This window comes from Schistocerca piceifrons, chromosome 1 (assembly GCF_021461385.2).
Source record: "Schistocerca piceifrons isolate TAMUIC-IGC-003096 chromosome 1, iqSchPice1.1, whole genome shotgun sequence".
NCBI lineage: Eukaryota > Metazoa > Arthropoda > Insecta > Orthoptera > Acrididae > Schistocerca > Schistocerca piceifrons.
In genome coordinates this window covers 422,858,777-422,880,356 of record NC_060138.1, presented here as the reverse complement: position 1 = coordinate 422,880,356, position 21,580 = coordinate 422,858,777, and the positions used below count along the sequence as shown (strand labels likewise).

General features: G+C 39.3%; 1 pseudogene; it reads right to left on the bottom strand.

Annotated features, from left to right (window-relative positions):
- The window catches only part of LOC124731927, an 81,627-nt pseudogene that overhangs the window by 17,298 nt on the left and 42,749 nt on the right, over positions 1-21,580 (bottom strand).

The window sequence follows — 21,580 nt, the reverse complement described above, 5'->3', positions numbered from 1 at the left end:
GTCAGCATCACATGATGTCTGGTGGTTCCCTCTATGACTCTATAAATGTATAAATGTGATATCCCTTGAAGCCTTAGTGGCAGTAGCTACATTACCTCCTGCAGTTGGAGGTAAAACATCAGAAAACTGTTTTATACATCAACACAGCCTCTCAGACCACAATTTTTAACTTAAATAACATCAGAAAGTCAGATGTACTACTTAGTGTCTATTTTATGCACCTGTTCAATGTTTTTACTTAAATTTGTGTTTTAACATCTAATAGAAAGCTCAAAATATCTTCACAGAGGCAACCTTGATGTGAATAGAAATTTTATGAGTAAAATTATATATTTAATTACAAAAACAAAGCAATGATATAATTACACAGTCAAATCATCTGTAGTCTCACTTTGTAATGTATCAATTCTATGAATATATTTGTAAAATGATGTCACACCACTCACACAACAACAATGATAGAAGGATTTTATTTAATGGCAAGTTCATAGAAACTATGAGTCATATCTAGACTCATGACACAGTGCGCATTTCCTTGACTCTGTGTGTAAAAAAGAAGATTGAACTTTAATTTGAACTGGTTTGGTTTTTGGAGAGGAAGAGGAAAGCTGTGATTTATGCTTGGCTCATTCAGAGAATTTTCTTGGTTAATTGGGTCCCATGACTGATTTTCATTGCACCTAAATGTGTAACTAAACTCTACAAGCATCATTTCATGTAGAGAATTGCTGTGAATCCAGGACACCCATACCTACACCTCTCAGGAAAGCAAAAATATTATTTAAAAGTCTGTATTGTGCAGACAGGTTCATAACTGGAACTTTTCTGTGGCTAACTACAAGTCACCATTCATCTTCCAAGACATTAAAAATACTCCATAGTTCCAGATCTAGCTAGCCCCCCCTCCCTCCCACCCCCCTCCCAAAAAAAAAAAAAATCAGAAACTCTCATATGGGTGTCCTTGCTACGAATGCTATGAAACATTATTAGTTGTGCAGATAAACAGAAATATTGTTCAAAGAATAGGTATTTACAAAATCTACCATGACTCTTGGAATGTTTAAGAGTTGGATGGTTGCACGTATAGACATCTCCACACCAAGAAAAGAGATCACTGGTACGTGCCTGCACCCAGTCCAATTCTGTCAGCTTAGGAATTCTCATTAATTGCAGTTGTGTTTTGTTTTGTCCAAATTCGTATACAGCACTCTCAATTGGAACTGCTGATCATTATTCTGGAGAACAGATCATATTGCACTAAAGCAATTTATGATATGTTTGTCATGCTACTTTGAAGAGACAAGTTCAGTTCTAGAAAGCCAGAGAGTTCACAAGCTGCAGCTAGATGGAGCAGAACAGAATTTTTGCTGAGTAGCAAATCTTATTTGAACTGTACAAGGTTTTGACAGGTGGTTTGAAACTCTCCCATGAATTATGGTCAAGTAGTATCTAATCAAAAAGCGTATATCTATTCACTGATTACTCAGAGGCTAAGAGTGAACTTCTGCCACAATTTTATGCCTAAGAACCTAATTGTTTTTACTAAGTACAAATTAGTAATCTCCTTTCATAGAACATATTTGAGAGTGATCCAGGTTAAATGTTGAAGCTCAGCAAAAATACTCTGACATATTTAAGGCTAACTAACTTCCAGTTGGTAGTGTCAGAACATTTTCATAGTTAACCCTGATTTTTGAGTTAAAATATTATCCAGTCATTGATCGATAAGAATTTTTTGACTCAGTGAGATAGTTTGTAACATATTCCACCATTGAGTGAAATACAATCCCAGTGATGCTCTTCATAGGGGAAATTTCCTAGAGCAATTAGAATATTTAAGTATAAGGACATAAGGCATCTGGTCAAGAACATATTGAGACATCATGTATGCCAATTGTGATTAAAAAATTCAAGAGTGTGGTATATTCAGTTGTGAGATCCTGTCCCTCAACAGGCCCATCATTACTGTGTCTGTATTTGAAAAGAGTATGTTCAATCTTTGTATGTTAAACCTTGCAATTGTATGTTAAACCTTGCTATGCATGACATATATGAAGGCTACTATATTCACAGAATTTCATGAAAATGACTGTACTTGTGAGCATACAACCAACAAGTAACTGTCATTGTGGGGAATTTGTGCACCTAACACACCAAGTGAGGTAGCCAGTGGTTGCCGTACTTGACTTATATTTACCAGGAGCAGGATTCATGTTTTAGATGTACTGTGGTTTCCTCACGTCAATTAATGCTAAATGTTGGGACAGCTCTTTCAAAAAGGACATAGCCAATTCCGTTCCCCAACATTACACTGTCTGAGCTAGTGCTTTATTTCTAATGACCATACTGCTGATGAGAAATTAAATCCTAACCATACCTTTTCCATGGGTAATTAATGACATTGTTATCTTTTCTGCTGAGAGATTGTCATATTTATTGATAAGAATATAACATGTAAGGTGGCTAAAACATCTCCAAAATCTTGACACTGTTAGATAGAATGATGCATATGATACGGCATCCCATTCAACATCAATCATTATCCTGCAGTTCTAAGCCCATAATGATAAACTTTTTTTTCATTCTTGCCAACAATTCAAGGCAGCCAAAACTAACAGCAGTGTGAGTACAAACCTGAAAAAGTTTTCTGATGTCACAGGCTAGGTATTTGCATAATAGCCCAATAATGTTTTCTTGTATAAATAAAAATTTGATAGTCCGTGACTATACTGTAACATCTCAATGCAACACTTCAAATGTGCTATCTCTTAATGATAAGGAATAACATATTTTTTGTGACATAATCAATTTATGCATGTTGCTTGATTGTCAGTGCTGATTTCATAGTGTGTTTCATTATTATTGACACACAGGTAATAATTTTTTACAGTTTTAAATCCACACTGCCCTAATTATGTCCCCTACATTACTTTAACGGTCCACAACTGCTGTTTGAATATGAGGGTCCTGCACCACAAACTCCCTCCCAGTCCAACTAAAAATTACTAATCATGATGCATGTACAATAACAACAGAAAATTGCAGTCAGCTATATCTGTATATTGTTAAATGAAACTATCTGATTTTCAAATAATGTAAGGTGTATAAACCTTGTGTATTATGCAAAATCAAAACTGCAGAAATAAAGTTTGTACTAAAATGAATAAGGCAAAAAATAGGACACTTGCAAATTCAATGCAATAACATACCAGGAAGATTCATCACAGGAAGAGAGTGTCTGTCAAGTGGTTCTGAATCATCTTCTGCTGTGTCATCTGCATATGAAGAAGCACTTATGCACAACAGAAGAATGACATAAAAGACGTGGAAAGCCATTCTGTAACAAAAAAGAAAAAAATTTGACATTAAAACTTTCTCTTAAATAATAAACAGTAATTTCAACATTGCAACCAAGGCTGTTTTCTACTCCACATCAAAACTTAACCAGTAAAATTACTGGAAAGACAAATACATCTATGGACTAGAAATGGAAGCTGAAACATTTAGGCTACTGCATAGAAATCTAGTTAACATAAAAGTTTTTAGAGCACAGACTAGCAACAAGTTCTACAATAACTGTCACTAAATGTCCATCACTTTTAGTAACTGACTCTGTCCAAAAATTCTGTACTCTTTCATGAATACAGTACAAAAAATACTGAAATACCTTAAATACTGCAAAAGAAAATTAACACAAAAGAGGTACTGAGATGTTTACAAAGCACATATAGCCATGTCACATAACTGGACAGATAAAAATAGTGTACTCACCAAGCAGCAGGGGCTTTGATGGGAAGGAAGAGCAGTGAAGGAAAAGGACTGGTGAAGTATAAGCGATGACGAGGGAAAAGTCACCCAGAACCCCAGGTTAGGGGAGACTCACCAGATGGGATGAGAAATCCAGTAATTCTTCACTGGCCCAGGGTTCTGGGTGACTTTTCCGAGCCCTCCCCATTTCCTACACCACACCAGCCCTTTTGATTAACCCCTCTTCCTTCTTCAACCTTTCTGATGAAAGAAGGAGCCATTTGCTTTGAAAGCTTGCAAATTTCAATACCTTTACATGTGGGTTCTCCTGCTGCCACTTGGTGAGTAGATTTTTTATGTATCCAGTTACATTCCATTCTCAAAAACTGATTATTTTTGTTCATATATATGAATGTCAGTGATTTTAAGAGGAACGATAACTAATATTGTGAAGCAAGATCACTGTGTTCCAAAATTATATTGTGTTAAATTAGCTATCAAAAATGGCAGAAAATTTTATCATCTAAGGAGAGACAGAAGGCACAGAGTGGTTCAATTACAGAAGTTACTAATAAAATTGAGAGAGTGTTGAAGAGTGAAGACAGCAGGGGGAATGTATTTCTGCACAAAAGAAAAATACAGTTATATTCATAATAAGATTATAAATAATATTATTATTAATAATAACACTGTGAAGATCATACTCCCAAACATGCTATATCTTTCAGACTTTTGCTAAGCAGACTACTGCTGGCTGGAAAGGAATTACAGTGATACCAAATGCCTACCTGATACTTCTGTCAAGTTATTGCTAAGCCCTAGGAAATTAATATGAGGTTGGAAGGCATTACAGGGCTGGCAATCTTTACAAGTGCTTCTTTGGAGTGTTAGTCATTGTCTTTCAGTCATGAGATGTGATACTGTTGTGAGGCATTTCTGAATTCAGTTCTGGAACTACTGTATATTTTACTTCATTGTCTGAGTTCTTCATATTGGTGCAAAGGTTTTAAACATGCTCCCTCAAATCATTATACATTCAAAAGGAAATTAAAAACATACCATATTAGCCACTCTTTCAATTCATCTGAGTATCTAAATTTATGAATAGAAGATTCTGGTTAACTTCACAAGTCATGTAGGGAGCTATTATTGTATGATTAATATTAATGTTTTCATTTAGATATTATTGCAGTTGAGGTCTTCAGTCCTGAGACTGGTTTGATGCAGCTCTCCATGCTACTGTATCCTCTGCAAGCCTCTTCATCACCAAGTAGCTACTCCAATCTACATCCTTCTGAATCTGCTTAGTGTATTCATCTCTTGGTCTCCCTCTACGATTTTTACACTCCAAGCTTCCCTCCGATACCAAATTGGTAATCCCTTGATGCCTCAGAAAGTGTCCAACCAACTGATCTCTCCTTCTAGTCAAATTGTGCCACAAATTCCTCTTCTCCCCAAGTCTATTCAATACCTCGTCATTAGTTACATAATCTATCCATCTAATCTTCAGCATTCTTCTGTACAACCTCTTTTCAAAAGCTTATATTCTCTTCTTATCTAAACTATTTATCATCCATGTTTCACTTCCATATATGGCTACACTCCAACTTTACATAACTGAAAATTCCCTCTGATTATTAAGATCCTTGGAAGAGCCAGTGGTGATTAAACTGTTCCACCTGGTGTGTAAATTATATGAGGCAGATGAAATACCCTCAGACTTCAAGAAGAATGTAATACCTCCAGTTTCAAAGAAACCAGGTGCTAACCAGTGTAAATATTAATAAGCCATGGTTGCTAAATACTGACACAAAATTATTTACAGGAGAATGGAAAAACTAGTAGAAGACAACCATGGGGAAGATCAGTTTGGGTTCCAGAGAAATAGATTAACACATGGGATAATGTTGACCCTACAACCTATCATAGAAGGAAGGCACACCTATGTATGTTTATAGCATTGGCAGACTTTGAGAAATCTTTTGACAATATTGAGTGAAATACACACTTCCAAATCCTGAAGATAGCAGGCATAAAATACAGGGAGTGAAAGGTTATATGCAGCTTGCACAGAGACCAGACTGCAGTAATAAGAAGCAGAGGATATGAAAGGGAGCCAGTAGTTGAGGAAGGAAGTGAGATAGGATTGTGGCTTATCCCTGATGCTATTCAGTCTGTACTTTGAACAAGTAGTAAAGGAAACTAAAGAAAACTTTGGGAAATGAATTAAAGTTCAGGTACAAGAAATAAAAACTTTGAGATTTGCCAGGAACATTGTAATTCTGCCAGAAACACCAAATGACTTGAAAAAGCAGTTGAGTGGGATCAGGTAAAGGACTGTAATTGAATTAAATCAGACAATGCTGAGGGAATTAAATCAGAAAATGAGACCCTGAAAGTACTAGATGAGGTCTGATATTTGGGCAGTAAAATAACTGATGACGGCCAAAGTAGAGAGGATATAAAATGCAGACTGGCTTCAGCAAGGAAGGAATTTCTGAAAAAGAGGATCTCTTAACACTGAACATAAATGTAGGTAGTAAGAAATCTTTGGAGAAGTTATCTGTCTGGAATATAGCCTTGTGGGAAGTGAAACACAGACGATAAGCAGTTCAGACAAGAAAAGAGCATTGAGTTTTGTAATGTGGCACTGTGGAAGAATGCTGAAAATAGGTTGGGTAGATCATGTAACTAATGAAGAGATACTGAATCGAATTGGGGAGAGAGGAAATTTATGGCAAAACTTGACTAAAAGCAGGGATTTATTGATAGAACACGTTCTGAGGCATCAAGGAACTGTCAACTTGGTGTTGGATGAAAATTTGGACAGTAAAAATTGTAGGTGGAGACCAAGGGATGATCACTGTAACCAGATTCAAGTGGATGTAGGTTGTAGCAGTGATTGGGAGATGAAAGGGCTTGCACAGTATAGATTAGTATGGAGAGTACATGAAACCAGAAGACTACAACAACAAGTGAAAAATCTTGTCACCAGCAGTTAAACTGTGTCAGCTCCTGATTCCAGACAGGAAGACAGTAAGCACTTATGCACACATAATATTATATTTCATGTGGTTGATGCACTGGGACTACAAAACTACCAAGAAAAATTGGTCATTTTATTGCTCTTCTTCATGAAAAATATTAAAAGCTAAGGGTTTCAGTCTACTTAAAACCCTATTTATCTTAGATAGGTTGCTTTGATTTTCAATGTTAGATGCAAATAAATACAGAAAGGGAAGCCCAAACTGTCAAAGGCTTGTTTGTCTCATGGGAGGTATTCACAAAAGTTCTGAAAAACTAAACTAGCAGATGCATGAAGACAGATGTCAACTATTCTATGTAATCTCTTGTATTGCATCCAAAGTGATCATTAGGGCAAGATTTGACTAATTACTGCATGTACAGAGACATTTAAGCAGTCTTCCCATAGCCCATGTGTGACTAGATTGGAAAGAAACCTTAATCTGTGATATAATAGGAAGTATCCTTAGTTGTGTACCTCATAGTGGTTTACAGAGTATGGATGTAGATTTGGATGTGGAGGAAGAAGTGTATCATCATTTGAGTCAAAATTAGTGGTTGTCTGCATCAGGACCACAGATGTGAATCAGCATTTCTTGCTAGCAGATGAGTGCATTGTCTACGCTGAAGTTTAATGATCAAGATACTGGATGCATCTCATATAAGTGAGATTCAACTCCATCTCCAGCTCTCCTGATGTACATTTCAGTGGTAATCATAGCCCATTCATGGTGACTGCCCATAAAAATGTGGCTTCTTCTTTGACTATTATCCACCAAAGACACTTAATTATAACACTTATTTTGAAGGAATATGCATACTGTATTCTATAGAGTCCAACTTGACTACGAATTTTCATTTATACTGTATGAGTCAAGGAATATAGTACTTGTAAGAAGACACCATTGCCTCTTTACATTGCACTGCTATCAATAATGCTACCGTCTTTTTGAGTTACTGATTAATGGCATGAGGTCTGTTATATATCTGATGTCACTGTAAACAAACACACAGAAAAGTCGCTACCTTAACATGAGCAGACTCTTCCAACTATAATATTAATTTATGTTTATCTTTTGTTACATGTTCAAAATTTATGTAACTACATGAATAGCTTCAAAACTATAAAATTGGATACTTATTTTACTATGAATTTTATATATAGATCAGGACACATATTAGATACTTCAATGCTGCAGAACAGTATCCCATTATGAGCTCAGTAAAAGAAATGAAACCAGTTTCAAAATTATTTTAATTTCTCATGTTTTGGTTTACACAGAGTGAGATGGCATAGTGGTTAAGGCAATGTATTCGAATGGAATGAATGAGCATCATATGAATCTCTGAAAACACAGATTTAGAATTTTAATGGATTTCCTAAATCACTTTAGGCAAATATCCTGCTCTGTTCTAGTCTAGTCTGAACTTTCCCTCCCTGTCTACTCACCTTGACCTTTCTCTATTTTTTGTAAGGATCAGTTCCACCTGAATAAACTTTTGTTAGTCAGTGAGTGAAAATAATGTCAGGGTCATTGCCTTAATGTATTTTTATTGCCTACTTTAGTAAAAAACTAAAAACTTCACCCAAACAGACCCCTGAAGGTCCAATGGTACTGACTGATCACTGTGTCATCCTCAGCCTATAGCTTCTCAATTTGTCTCACAGGAGTTGAATGCACCCCACTAGCCAACAGTGCTCAACAGACTGCTGGCCATGCCCGATAGCACTTAACAGAATAGAACACTTATAAAACTGTGGTGGACATTTTAAGAAGACATAAAGATATCACTCGTTCATTAACAAGTGAAACACTACTGATTATCAATAACAAAATAGATGCTGTCACCATGTTGTGACTATATGAAACAAACTCAATAATGTGTGACATAAAAGTATTTCAACTCAGATCACTGCATGAAAAAAACAAAGAGGACACAGAAACAAAGGAAACCACTGTCATTTCAAAAATTGGTAATGGCATGATGCAAATGACCAATAAAGCTGAATTACAGTTTACTTTTGGTGTGTTGAAAACAGCAATGAGTGCTAGCTGTAGCATTTTTCTTTTGTCCATAGCACAATGGATAAGGTACAGGAGACTGTAGAACTCAGTATATGCTGAACTGATCTTTTGAATTGCCTTGCTTGTTATCAATCTGGATTAGTGACTGCAAAATTGAGAAGTGAGAATTGCAAAGTTCTTGATTCCAACGCATTCTGGTTGTTCTCAAGAGCTGACCTTGGTTCTCAGTTTTTAGTTCTCTGTGTTTGGGTCTCGGTTCTCACTTCTATGTCGTTTCTCAGATCTCATTTCTTCCTTGTCACTTCCAAGTTCTCGGTTTTCAGTTCTCGTTTCTTAGTTCTCACTTGTTACTTCTTGCTTTTCAGTTTCGGCTGTGTATTCTTTTCCATTTACGAACAGGTGATCATAGTTTTCGGTTTTCAGATTTGTATTCGTTTTCAGTTTATGCCTGTTGCTTTTTTCTACAGGAATTTGAGCACGTCATTGATTTCTTTTGTTGAACAAGTTACAAAGTTGAATTGAAATACATATTAAAACAACTAATATAATTGCAACGATAAACACGTAGAACTATGTAACGACACTTCCCATTAACTTTCAAAAAAGGTTTTCCAAATAGAAATGGGTAATATATTTCTCAAACAAGTGTTACCGAAAATAATGAAGGTGTTTGTTTATGGGAAGAGGCAACAAACTCCGTGGGCGCCCCATAAATACGAGTAAAAGCCACAGAGAAACGACACAGAATCAGGATAGCTATGTGTCTAGGTGTTGTAAGTCGACCCCTGGCCGGGCACCTGTCGTCTACAGGTAGCGTTAATGTTCAGCGGGGATCGCGGTTTCCAGTTTCATAAGGGTAGGCCTATTTACGAGCACTGTTCGTTTTTTGGAGTCCGATCGGTCGCGAAATCGAAACCACAGTGAAGATCAAAAATGTTTCATTATCAAGAGTGAGCTACACCTTCCAGCTATTGCTACATAGTCGCCGCTCCAACTTGGACATACGTCGCAACGTTGTACCAACTTTCCGGAACCGCCTGTGCTTTCCGACAATTCCTTACGCTGGTCTGCAGCTCGTTGTCTGTACCAAAATGTAGTTTTCATAGCCAGTGGTTCATGTGTCCAGAGACGGAACTTACAGGGAGTAAGTGGTAATCCAACATGCTCACTGTACGTTCAGAACCGAAAGGAGCGACGTAATGCGATTGACGGGAATACTAAACACTGTCCAGCACAGCTGTGCAAAGTTTCGTTGGAGTTTCACTGTGGTTTCCATTTTGTGACAGATCGGACCTCAATAAACGAACACAATGAGATTGCTGGACACATCATTTGTATGGATCAGTTGCCAGATTTCAATTTGGTATGGCTTTAGTACGTGAGAAATCACTTCTAAAGCCTGGTTTACACAGGAGCGACCATAAGCAGACGAGAATATTCTCTCTAGCGTAAACGGTACCTAGACGAACGAGAGCGTACAACGTTTTGTCGTGTTCGATTTGCATTCACGGATGCCCGCTCGTGTTCCATTGGTTCTCTTTCGGCGAGTCGTCAAAGAAAGCCCGCGTCTGCTGCGCTTCAGCGCTAGCAGCACGAAGAGTATTCGTCTGCTGTTTTGATAGTGAACCTTCGTTATTGCATGAGTTGCGTGATCGGTGGAACGTTACGAAAAGAATATAACGTTTCTTAAAGCAGAATACAGAAGTCATGGGTGTCTGTGAGATCCAAGATATCCATAACACAAAAGCCGAAGGTCTCAAACTTCAAAGGTTCAAGTGGGGACGTGAGAAAAACGATAAATTAAAAAGATGCTTTAACCATGGAGGAACAGAGTGAATAAGCGCAAGTTTTGTGTTTATTTTTATTATAAATAACAGCACAGTTAAATCCTTTGAAAGTAAAGAAGTACGAATATGTAATTATGTATCGATTATTTTAATTGAATCAACATGCCGATTAAAATTAAAAATATACGAAGAACTGAACATTCTCTTTTGACTTGTTTATTGTGACTATAATCACATGGCTGATGTATCGCTGTTAGTTTAGAAATTTTTTATGTATTGGTAATAACCTAACAAATAAAAACCTTTCCCCGCGATTATGCTGTCTGCCTTGTAACAAAGTTTATAGAAGATTTTCACAAGTAATTTATATGACTTGTTGTATGTATATCCACATTTCATTATTGCACTTTACTGAAATTATCTACCTTATATGCACTTTAATAAAATCCTAAAAGTGCTTACCAAATGGCACTCGAGCCCCAAGAAAGTAACTGAGATACAACAGCTATTAAAATGTGAAACAACTTTCACGTAAATGTCTCCAGTTGTTAATAACTAGAGTGTAAACGTTAGCCTTTCTTTAAGTTCTGTTGCTCTTCAGTTATTCGTGTGCTGTTTTTAAATTTCCTCCTCAGTAGTAATGCGGAACAAGCGAAAATCGTCAACCACGATGTATGAAATGTTTTGAAATAATGCTAAGGTTGACTGGAGCTGCAATTCAGTGCTATTTTACTGTGTATCATCTCCCCCCCCCTCCCCCCCCCCCCCAACCCTCCAAGCGCGTCACATTGGTGTAAAAATTCTTCTTTTCGTACATTTTCCTTCCTTTGGCAAAATCAACACTGCTCCTTCCTGAACACGAGTTTTGCTTCTTGGCTAATGAAGCCTCCGTGTTGATTAATTATTAGGGCCAAAGATCAACACAGCGTTCAGAAACCCAAGGTTCAGGGAAGTCCGGTAGATGCATTGTTCGTCGTTTTTCTACAAGCATTTGACTACAAGTTGTCTTGGACACAGAGTCATCGACAGATGTAGAATTAACTTAAGGGATGCCCCAGGCAAGTTTGTTGGAACCTGTTTTATTCACAGGGCCGGTTCGAGAACATTTTTACACACAAGCATCATATCTTTTGGCGCCCGCGCCCTTCTCCATTTTTCTACTACACAAGCGGAAACTCATTCTTCCCGCGCTCCATACGTGAACGGATCAGGAAAAAACTCTAATAACTGGTACAATGGGACCTACCCTCTGCCATGCACTTCACAATGGTTTTCAGAATGTTGACGTAGGGTTGGCACGTCTTGCTCGGTACCTTGTGTTGTCTACTGTCCCCTCTAGTGTATACGCTTGTTCACAGGTACAAGCGATGGTAGTGAACAGTGAACAATGACAAAATGTGTGCAAATGCTCTCTCGATTCCATCCCTTACGCTGTAAAGGAGGCTTAAGGGGGAACAGCAGGGTGACGGTCAGAAAAACTCGAAATTTTTTAATTACATGTTACGAATTTATATACATTGAAGAATTATCCCCCAAAACGTTACGCGCAAACTCCAATAAGAACGATTATGTGAGCGTTTGAAGCCGAGCATGCACGGCACGCCTTGGCGTTGAGCGTCCATGGCTGACTCTAATGGTGCAAATGTTCACCAATGTCTCGAACACACAATTGACTTTCACTTTTTTCATGTAGCGCCCCCCTGTTCCATGCTGAATTAGCGTCAGTCGGCGTCATGCAGAGACGAGTGTTTTTATTGGTATTTTTTACATTTAAAAAATGGTTCAAATGGCTCTGAGCACTATGCGACTTAACTGCTGAGGTCATCAGTCGCCTAGAACTTAGAACTAATTAAACCTAACTAACCTAAGGACATCACACACATCCATGCCCGAGGCAGGATTCGAACCTGCGACCGTAGCGGTCACGCGGTTCAAAACTGAAGCGCCTAGAACCGCACGGCCACACCGGCCGGCTTTTACATTTAATGCACGTGGTAAATGCCCTTCAAATCAAAACCGGCGATGAAATGCACCAATTCTCTGAAGATTGAGATGCCAGCGGCGATGCGCTCAACGATGAGAAGCGCTGTGAGGACGAAAATGAGGGCTTATCAGGTCAGGGTAGCAGAAAGCGGCCATCCACTAGTCGGGGCGATAGTTACTATGGATCGGGCATCGATTATATCCCGTAAGTTTCAAGCTTTGTCACTCTTTTATATAATAAATGTTTGTCAAACTTTAAACGCGTTTTCCTCAAAACAATGTTTTTCGACATGGTTGTCATCGCCCACGATACAATTTTCATCCGATTTAAATGATTATTGAGTCTCCCTTGATGCAAACTGAATTCTCGTCAGTGTATCGCAGCCGATGTTTTTTATGTTGATATTTTCCAGTTTTTCGGGCAAAAAAGAGGTTTCTAAAAATGGCCATTTTTTTAATTTATTTTTTGCAAATGCTTACTATGAACTAAAGTTTCAGATAACCACAACCGGAGTTACAGCGACAACCGTCATCTACCTCCGTTCAGAGGTGCCTCGGGAAAATCCCAATTACACAGGGAAGTTATTAATATTTTTCAATGAAAAATACCAATAAAAGCTTCAATGTATGCTTTTTCCATCGCAGTAAACACCATTTGTCTACTACATTCCAGCACGGAGAAAAAAATCCTGAATTTGAGCAATGTTTTGGTGCGTCACCCTGTCGTTTTCCCTTAACACAAATAACTTATAGCATGTGATACGTAATTCAGTAGTGATGAGAAGATCAAACAGAATGTGTGGATGTATATTTCGAAGTGCGTCTGGAGCAATATTTACCTGACTGCTTACTTACTAATTGAACAAAAGTACTATGAGGATAACATTGTCGTAGTGTGTGATGGAGGGGGGGGGGGGGGGGGGGTACAATATGAAAGTGTTTACATGAAGCGAAAACTAACGACATTAGTATCAAATCCTCAGTTTTCATTGTCTCTAGGCCGATTGATAACATGCCTTCGTTTAGTCGAATAGAACATTATAAACGAACAGAACTCTTTAGAAAGTTCTGTTAAGAAATGAAATAGAAGACATTTTGCACCGTTATGTCCTGAAACATCAGTCATCTTCCCCTTACACGTAAAAACACAGATGAATATAAGTGGTCCGGTCGCGGTGACCGAGCGGCTCTAGGTGCTGTAGTCTGGAACTGCGCGACCACTACGGTCGCAGGTTCGAATCCTGCCTCGGGCATGGATGTGTGTGATGTCCTTAGGTCAGTTAGGTTTAAGTAGTTCTAAGCTCTAGGCGACTGATGACCTCAGCAGTTAAGTCGCATAGTGCTCAGAGCCATTTGAACCATTTGAATACAAGTGGTAACAATTTCCATCCAAATTCCTCGGATATTATCTTCAACTGAGTAGGAATGCCTCAGGTAATATCTTCAATTCGTCGAGTAAGAGTGATTGCAGAAAATTAGCTGCGGTTTACCACACATAACTGACAGTGCACTTAAAAATTTTGACTGTGTAATCGCAATACGCAGTGCAAACACTGCATCTCGAACGAATACATTCTTCTTTTAACTACGTAAATGAGCGCAAATAGAAGAATGAATTGCTTTAAAAAATTGCTGTTGTACGTATCAAAGTTTTGAGTTCTTGGATGTTTGTTCGATTTCTTTTGGTTTTCGAGGAAGGAGTTCTCGATTCCCTTAAAATATCATTTCTGCCCATTTTTAATCTGGATACTAAATAACCTCAAATATGGAATTCTCTGCCATGAAGGCACTGTTACCTAACTATACATGACGCATTGGTTAGGACACTGGGCTTATTTTGGAGAGGAACGAGATTCAAAACCCTGTCCAGTCATACTGACACAGGCTACCCATGATTAACCCGATCCGCTTAAGAGGAATGCTGGGATTATTCCTTTCTTTTTCAAGAAAGTTCTGTATTGACCTCAATTTCAACAATACGTTAAATCCTACCTGTTTTCATTTGTAATTGTTTAGAATTCCATAATATCCTCTCCTTCAAAAATATTCTTCTGACCGTGTATACACACAGCATCGCGTCGCAAGAAAGGCAATTTCGGTCATAGCTCAACATATAACGCATAAAGAGGCCAGTGTTACGATAATAAATCCATACATATTATAAAAATGTGTGTGTGTGTCTCCCACGTCTCCTCCTAAACCACCGGACCGATTTTAACCAAATTTGGTATACATATCCCTTACCGTCAGGCAATAATCGCTGTGGGGGTAAGAACTGCCTACCTATCGTAGTTCAGGAGATATGACGTCATGAACAGTGACATGCGTGAAAAATTGCCGCATCGTACATGACGTTTAAATGTATTACTTCTTTGCAAGTAACTGTATTGGCAATAAATTTCGCAGGCAGAATCCACATTTGCTGCTAAATGCATCTACAAAAGTATATCATGGTATGACACATAGTTCAGAAGATGTGACGTCATAAATAATGCGTGCGTCAAATACTGCCGCGTTGTGGATGACATTTAAATTTATTACTTCTTTTCTGCCAACTCTATTCGCAACACATTTTGTAAACAGTATCCACATACGCCCCTGAAAATACTTACAAAATTAGATCATTGTATGACACATAGATCGGGAGAAATGACGTCATAAAAACTGACATGCATGAAAAACTGCCGCATCATGCATGACGCTCAAATTTATTACTTGTTTGCTACTAACACTATTCGCAACATATTTCGCTGACAAAAATTCATTGAATGTATCTAACAAATATATAATTGTAATGGCTCTGAGCACTATGGGACTTAACATCGGAGGTCATCAGTCCCCTAGAACTTAGAACTATTTAAGCCTAACTAACCAAAGTGTATCACACACACCCATGCCCGAGGCAGGATTCGAACCTGCGACCGTAGCGGTCGCGCGGTTCCAGACTGAAGCGCCTAGAACCGCTCGGCCACACTGGCCGGCTATATCATTGTACAAACAAAGTTCAACAGATACAGCATCATACACACTGAGTTCGTAAAGAAGTGCCACAAAATGCACAATGTTTTAACACTTTTTTTCTGCTTAAGATATCCCTGCAATCGAGTCACCTAACGGAAGCCCCGGCACCTGGCAGCGCTCTTGACAGCTTTCAACTGTGAAACGCAAACGGCTGTAGAAGAAAACTATAGCTGTCAATAGAGTTTATGAAAAAGCGTTGCCATTGAGACGGTTACAAGATCGCGTTGTAGACGCGAAGCAGCTGTTCCCAGCGTACAGAAGCTGTCCGGAATCATGTTTGGATACCGTACTTATACATTTGTACGACTGTTTCATAATTTCAAAGTCGTTATCAAGAATACATGAAAATGAATTTTTTTCTCGATATTCCAACACAAACACAGTTAAGTTTTTGTTTGCGTCTCCAGTAGAAAATTACAAAAACAAGAGCAGGGCAATGCCGAGCTTGTCAGCGACTTTATTACAAACCGAGATAGTCTTCTAATCAGGTAATAATTGTAATATCCAGTCGAATCTTGCCAAGATATTAGTCCGATGCAGTAACAAGCAGTTGATGTACGTAAATATGAAGTTGTGAACTTCACAAAACGTAAAACTGTAGTAGTCTTCAACTACACGATTAACGCAGCTTGAGTCTGTTATCTCTCGATTAACACAATATGAGACAGTTAACTCTTACAAATAGCTGGAAATAGCAATATGTGCAGACAGGAACTGGAAGGGTTCCGTAGACCCAACAGTAGGAAACCGAATTCACTCTCAGTGCGTCAGGAAACTGCTGTAAGCCGACAAAAGCGATTGCTTACAAAATACTTTCGCGGTCTATGCTCAAGTGTATGAGAACAATGTCAGATCGACCTATCACGAGACTTGCAGAGTGTAAGTTAGAAAGGACAGCGTGTATATGGTTACATGTTTATTTTACAGGCGTAGGAGGTCTATTTTTTTTTTTTTGTTGTTTGTGATCTCCAAGCTTGATCAATTAGGCCCTCAGTTAAAAGAGGGTACGCCGGCCGGTGTGGCCGTGTGGTTCTAGGCGCTTGTCTGGAACCGCGTGACCGCTACGGTCGCAGGTTCGAATCCTGCCTCGGGTATGGATGTGTGTGATGTCCTTAGGTTAGTTGGATTTAAGTAGTTCTAAATTCTAGGGAACTGATGACCACAGATGTTAAGTCCCAGAGTGCTCAAGAAATGGCTCTGAGCACTATGGGACTCAACATCTTAGGTCATAAATCCCCTAGAACTTGTAACTACTTAAACCTAACTAACCTAAGGACATCACACACACCCATGCCCGAGGCAGGATTCGAACCTGCGACCGTAGCGGTCCCGCGGTTCCGGACTGCAGCGCCAGAACCGCACGGCCACCGCGGCCGGCCCAGAGTGCTCAGAGCCATTTGAAAGAGGGTACTGTCGGCTGTGAATATCTGACTGAAGATGAAAAAACGTAATTACATTCTCAAGGAGCGCCGGTTCGAGAACGTTTTTCCACAGAAGCGACTTATCATTTGGCGTCCGCCCCCCCCCCCCCCTCTTTCCCCCGCGCCTGTGCCCCTTTTCCTGTGTACATCATCACTCGTGTCAATTTTCGTTACCATTTGCGGAATGCACGGTATACAAATCTTGGATCTGGCACCAGGGGCGCCGCAAGTGGCCGCTGCTGGCTGTGGTACGCCCTGTATAGAAATCTTACAGTTGTGCCCCTTCCCCCCCCCCCCCCCCCCCCCCCCCCCCCTCCAGCATGGAGCCCCAGGCGGCGGCTTTTGTAGATTAGGCCTACAACAGGCCCTGTTCTCAAAAGGTTTCGACAGCAATATCGGCCATAGGCATCTTAATCAGCCGAGTTCAAGTTAATTGTTACTGGTCTGTGAAGTATCGTGTGCACGTCTGTGACACATTGAGGCAACATTAGGACTGTTGATGAAGAGTGTGCGGAGCACTCACTGTCGCTCCGTGTAAGTATTTCATTGAGCCTTGTCACTTAGCATGAGTGACTCTTTCATGCTTTGCTTAAAATGTAAGTTACCCTGCATTCGTTGTCTTGAATATTATTTGCATTTTCCCCGCAACAGAGAGATGCCGAAGTTGTATCCTATTTGCCTACTCATTTATGTACAATTAATATGAATTTAATCATTTACTCTTTTCCGAATATTACTCGTCAGTTTGATAGTATACAGATAGCTAAAGATTAGATGGATAGACCACATAACTAAGGAGGAGGTACTGAACAAATGTGCGGAAAAAAGAAATTTGTGGCACAACATGGCTAGAAGGAGAGATCGACTGATAGGGCACATTCTGAGACATTAAGGGTTCACCAATTTATTGCTGGAGGGAAATGTGGAGGATAAAAATCGTAGAGCGAGACCAAGAGATGAATACAGTAAGCAGATTCACAAGGATGTAGGTTGCAGTAGGTACTCGGAGATAAAGAGACTTCCGCTGAATAGAGTAGCATGGAGAACTGAATCAAATTAGTCTCCGGACTGAAGACCACAATAACATAGACAACTAAGGCAACATAAATGAAGTGCTTTCGTGAAAGCTGAGGCAGGCGTTAAGTTGGCTGTCTGGTAACCTTTGACTACGTTATTGGTGCAAAATTGTTCAAATGGCTCTGAGCACTATGGGACTTAACATCCGAAGTCATCAGTCCCCTGGACTTAGAACTACTTAAACCTAACTAACCTAAGGACATCACACACATCCATGCCCGAGGCAGGATTCGAACCTGCGACCGTAGCAGCAGCGCGGTTCCGGACTGAAGCGCCTAGAATCGCTCGGCCACAGCGGCCGACGACTACGTTATTAACTAGTCACAATGGAGGCAGTAATTTCATACAGATACCTGTAATTAACAGTGTGTTCATGCATAAAAGTGGAGCATTCACGTAGACTCAGTTACGTGGAAAACCTGTTGGAAGGATGTTGAGTAGCTTTGGTTTCGCTATGTAAGACATGCGCGCGAGAGAGTGAACAAAAATACTGAAAGAACTTAAGTGTTAGGTACTTGGAGATATATATGGAAATATACCACGTATATTTGCTTTGAAAATTCCAACAAATTGTTTTCACAGCGGGAACTGTGAACAACCTTCAGCCTCCCATGTATTGTTGCCTCAGAAACAGTACGAAATATATTAGATCAATTATGGCATTCACGAAGGTACATTGACAGTCATTATTCACAATCTTCATGCTCGGGTGGAATGGGAACAAATTGTAATACAGATACGTTACAATGTCACAATTAAATATAACCTCTGGTATGCACTTTTCAGTGATCAGCGGAGCATAAATGTAGATGGAGACTTGTTTCGTTTCTTCGATTAACTACCGGATGCCGATTTAGGTAAAAAGATATGGCCTATGAACAGTTTTGCTGTCACGTAAAGGAGACTTCCATTATTACTTGACCCTACCAAAATATAACACCTTACACTAAATAGGAAAGTAATAAATTTTCTGCTTAAAATGCTAGACGTTGTGTTGTCACGATTCACTTATGCCAACCTGCAAAAACATTAAAAAAAAAGAGAAATGTACACACGGTGAAAGTATTTTAAAGCTACTCGTAAATAAACCTGTTACACCTCAAGAGCTTGCTGAGCATCTTATAAATGCTTCTTTGTCCTAAAGGAAGCTTTACTTAAAAATTTGTACTAAAACAAATAATAAAAAAGAATTAAAATCGAATGGAGAAAAAAATATTCTTCGGAAAATTTGTACAGGAACATAGAGAAAAGGCAGTTACATACTAATAAGCAACATGGAGCTCTGTAAATGTGTCTTGAAAATCTCAGACGCAATCCAGGAGAGGTGTGCTATGTTCTCTCCTCACTTCGATAGTTTAGTTTGCGATGCAAGGGCGTGCTGGTCTGCGAGCATTATACGATGCTGAGCACATCCTGGCGCGCTTAGAGTAAGGCCCGTCACCAGAAAGTCGCCAATGATCGGTATCGTGGCATATGGTAACAAAAATCTATAAAGTTCGGAGCTCGAGCAGTGTTAAGGGTGTGCTCAGTTGAACACCTCAAAAGAATGAGAGGTTAATGAAACAAATTCCCTGATATTTCGATAGTGAAAGCAAGATAAGTAAATAAACCAACGGAACTAAAAACCAGAAGAAACGCAGAACTAAAATTAAACACTTCCAGAGTTTTTAAGGAATGGAAAAAAATCTTCGTCTTGGAATAAGGAAAACAACATAAAAGTGACGAGATGACGAGAAGACAGGTAACAGGACAGCAACTGAAAGAACAAATTATGAGTAACTATTTGAGTTGGTTCACTATTGGCTGGATGCGAGTGAAGGAAAGGTTAGAAAATTCAGTACGATGTGCAGAGAATCAACATGAGCGACGGAAATCCACTACAAAATTACGCGTCAAGAAGACTGCATACCTTTTAGTTCAGCAGGACACGGCGCCAGCAGCGAAGCTCCCCAGACACGTACGAGAGGCACCGAAACCCCTGTGCTTTTAAAGCGACACCCCCGCGCACCGCCCCTTAAAGGGTCCAGCCAATGGGCTGCGGATGCGACCACTGCCTACCCTCTTCTCGCTTCCCGTGCTCTTCCTCTTACATTTTTAAAGTGGTGATTCCAAGCAAATCGCGGGAAACTATTCATGATGACACTGTTTCTATACTCAGACCTCTTGTGAACTGTCCTACACTCGTAATTTAAGATCTTGTGGGATGTCATGTACGAGAAGATAAAGTACAGAAATGTGAACGCATTGAAAGCTGTCTCGGGGCAGACAGGTATCCAGCGGAAACTATTGAGGAAATATTGTAGACTTTTCCCGCGAAATATTCTAACTCGAAAAGTGATCTTACAAGGATCTCACACATTTGAGCGTTGTCAGACGACGTACGCCACAGCTCTCCTGAGCCTCCTCTGTCTCAGATGAACCGCAGTCTCCAAGTGCTCTTATTAATAAAGAAAGCAAATTTTCTGAACAGTTCTTTCAACCGTTGTGGGTGTTCTGTGAATAAGGCCATTTAGGTCGCTTTATTGTGTTTCCTCTTCTTATAACATCGCTTCGGCTGCTGCCATCATAAGATAAAATTTAATAAGTAAAGTATCTTACAAATGAAGAGATACATCAAACGATCTAAGGCGCTGTTTTCAAAATATCTGCAAGTAGTCTACAAAGAAATCGGAGTCTTACACTTGCTTTCACTATCACTACTATCGTCGAACTTCATATCTTCACCCACTTCACTCCCAGAAATGTGTAATTCATGACTAAGGGCAAGATATTTCGTTTTTTTAATGGATTTCAGTCCTTTTTAGGCATGTACAAACTATTTTACCCTATTATTTATTCGAGTTTCTGTCATAGCTACACGGAATATCTTAGTGATGACTATTTTAGAATGTTAACGTTCATCCTCATACCGTAGCCTCCATTTCGAGTGTTTGTTAGATTATTGACTGCATTTCCTGACTTTTGGTAGTGTTCGGCATAATACATAGCTGCTCAGACCCAGATGCACCAACGTATAAGTTTGGACTCAGGTAGGAAGGGAATGTTTGGAGCTATTTCATAAATGGACTGAACGCGGGCTGCAGCTCCGAGTAACACTTTCTTAAGAGAGGAAATGATGCTGTTAATCTCACTAAAACTATTCTTGACATCCTCTGTAAGACGCTGTAGGCCATGGACAATACATGTACAATGGATCATATTGGGATTGAATTCTTTCAGTATTGATCCCGCTTTTAGCACACAGGCAGTATGGTCTGCCGTCAACAGGAAAAATTTTCCATCCCTGCCTTCTCGTGGCCATAGTATATGTAGGGCAACCCCGACAGGGGAAAGAACACCTGTAGATAAAATTAATAATAGAAAACTTACTAACTTATTTGTTTTTGACAGGCTTGGTAAAAAAATCAGTTGTGACATTGTAATCTTCCTCAATCCACTGCCGGAAAAGACCAATTTTTGATTATATCTGTCTAGGCATGATGAAATTACATCT